This window comes from Nannospalax galili, unplaced genomic scaffold (genome assembly GCF_000622305.1).
Source record: "Nannospalax galili isolate Female #2095 unplaced genomic scaffold, S.galili_v1.0 scaffold14654, whole genome shotgun sequence".
NCBI classification, from domain to species: Eukaryota; Metazoa; Chordata; class Mammalia; order Rodentia; family Spalacidae; genus Nannospalax; species Nannospalax galili.
In genome coordinates this window covers 10502-12555 of record NW_008333721.1, presented here as the reverse complement: position 1 = coordinate 12555, position 2054 = coordinate 10502, and the positions used below count along the sequence as shown (strand labels likewise).

The window sequence follows — 2054 nt, the reverse complement described above, 5'->3', positions numbered from 1 at the left end:
CATCCACAAAAGAAAAAAAGCAGAAATAAGATCTAGTTGTTTCTTTGTAAATTACTAAACAAACTAAATATCTTTCTTAAGCTAATTTTTATTTTCTTTTGAGATTATCTGATTATAGTTACTAATGTTCACCATTTTCTTTATCAACTTGTAAGAGATTCTTATACATGTCAAACAAAAAAACCATATGCTACATGAACAGCTACATCCCAGGAAGAAGCTTCGCAGTCTTGCACCTGTCCCTTACTCAGTTTGAGACACCTCCACGCCAGGTGATCCCAGGGGAAATAATGATAAATTTATGACTGGTTGGGCAGAAACTCAATTTCTGGTCTTCCAGTTCAGGCCTTTGGGGACTATTTTGATACCGAAGTTCATCGATTGCTCCCTGTGTATTCTTTCTAACACAGATGAATTCAGTGAGAGACACTGCAAAGTAGGCTTACTTCGCCTTCCCTTAAACTCTCCACTGTTCTTCTCTCCCCAACTTTACTTTGAACTTAATAGTACTTATCAGTACTTTATGCTTACCTATTTACATATTTCCCATCTCTCCCTAGAACACGCATAAGACCCGTAAGTGCAAGAGCTTCACTTTATTCCTACTGCCTGACAGCACTAGGCACACAGCATGCCCTCAATAAATATTTGTGGCTAAGTAAATGAATATATAGTTATGAAAAACTATATTCCATACCAATATTAAATGAAAAGGAAGAAGTCTGATGGCAAAATACTGAACTATATTATTGATGTTTCAAAACTGTGTATAATTCCAACCGTAAAGAGATAGGCATTTTGTAAATGTGAGAAATCACTTTTGTTTTATCTTTTATTTATTATTTTTATTTTATGTATATGAGTGTATTGCCTGCATGTATGTTAGTGCTCCTGTGTTATGCAATGCCTGAGGAAGCCAGAAGAGGCTGTCAGAACTCCTGGAACTCGAGTTATGGATGACTGTTAGCTGCCATGTGGGTGCTGGGAATCGAACCTGGGTCCTCTGCAAGAGAAGCCAGTGCTCTTAACTGCTGAGCCATCTCTCCAGCCCCCTTTCTGTCTTTTTGAGATAGGGGCTCCCTGTGGCCCTAGCTGGTCTGGAACTCACTATGGAGACCAGGATGGCCTTGATCTCACTGAAATCTACCTGCCTCTGCCTCCTGAGTGTGAAATCAGTATTAATAAGGAAATTATTTTAACTCCGATCAAGATGATATAGTTTAAGCTTTTATGTTCCGCTGACTTCTAAAATTACACAAAAATGTATTGTCTTAAGAAAATGGTGCAAGTAAAGAAGGAAAATAAAGATGCATTATTGGTAAATAGATTCACAGTTACAAAAGCTGAAGAGAAATATGAACAGAGGAACCAGAGTGAAGCTGTGGAGTGTTGGTTCCCAAAATAGAGTTATGAATGTTCTGGAGAACAAGGGTTCATGTCAGGCTCAGTGACTGTGCACAGTCGTATATAAGGCTCCCTTACCATTGGAAGAATAGCCACTCACAGAGCCTCCCAACCAAGCCACTCTATATAAGAGCCACAGAACTACAGCTCTGAATAGCCACGGTGGAAGACAGCAAGAGGATGAACTTAGGCAATTAGGAAAAACATTTAACATCTTAATAAAAAGAGCCTTAATACTAAAATTCCCCAGTATACACGCACAAAAATGACATCTGAGCAAATCAACAATCAGAATGCCAAAATGTAATTGGGAAGAAATGAATTTTATAAGCCACCCAACAAGGACTTTAAATTGACTTTGATTTAAATTAATTATGATCGTGTTAGTCACTGAGGCAGGTACCTTCAGAACATCCTTCCTTTTATTTCAGATAAGACTTTATAATGAAAATAGAGCATGACTAGAGACATTCCTCCTGTCTTCTTTATCATGGCTGAGCATGCCCAGATGCTCCTGTCTACCATTTTAACCTTTTGGAACTGGTCAAAAAAGCTGACATGGGAGTTCTCAATATTACTTGCAATACCTCATCTACCTTAAAATATATCAAGAACATGCATAATATTAGGTTTAAAACTACCCAAAGTGG

The 2054-nt window shown here is 37.9% G+C and overlaps 1 protein-coding gene across 1 annotated transcript in view; it reads right to left on the bottom strand.

Annotated features, from left to right (window-relative positions):
* The window catches only part of LOC103730175 (von Willebrand factor A domain-containing protein 3B), a 13314-nt gene that overhangs the window by 796 nt on the left and 10464 nt on the right, over positions 1–2054 (bottom strand). The window lies entirely within an intron of this gene.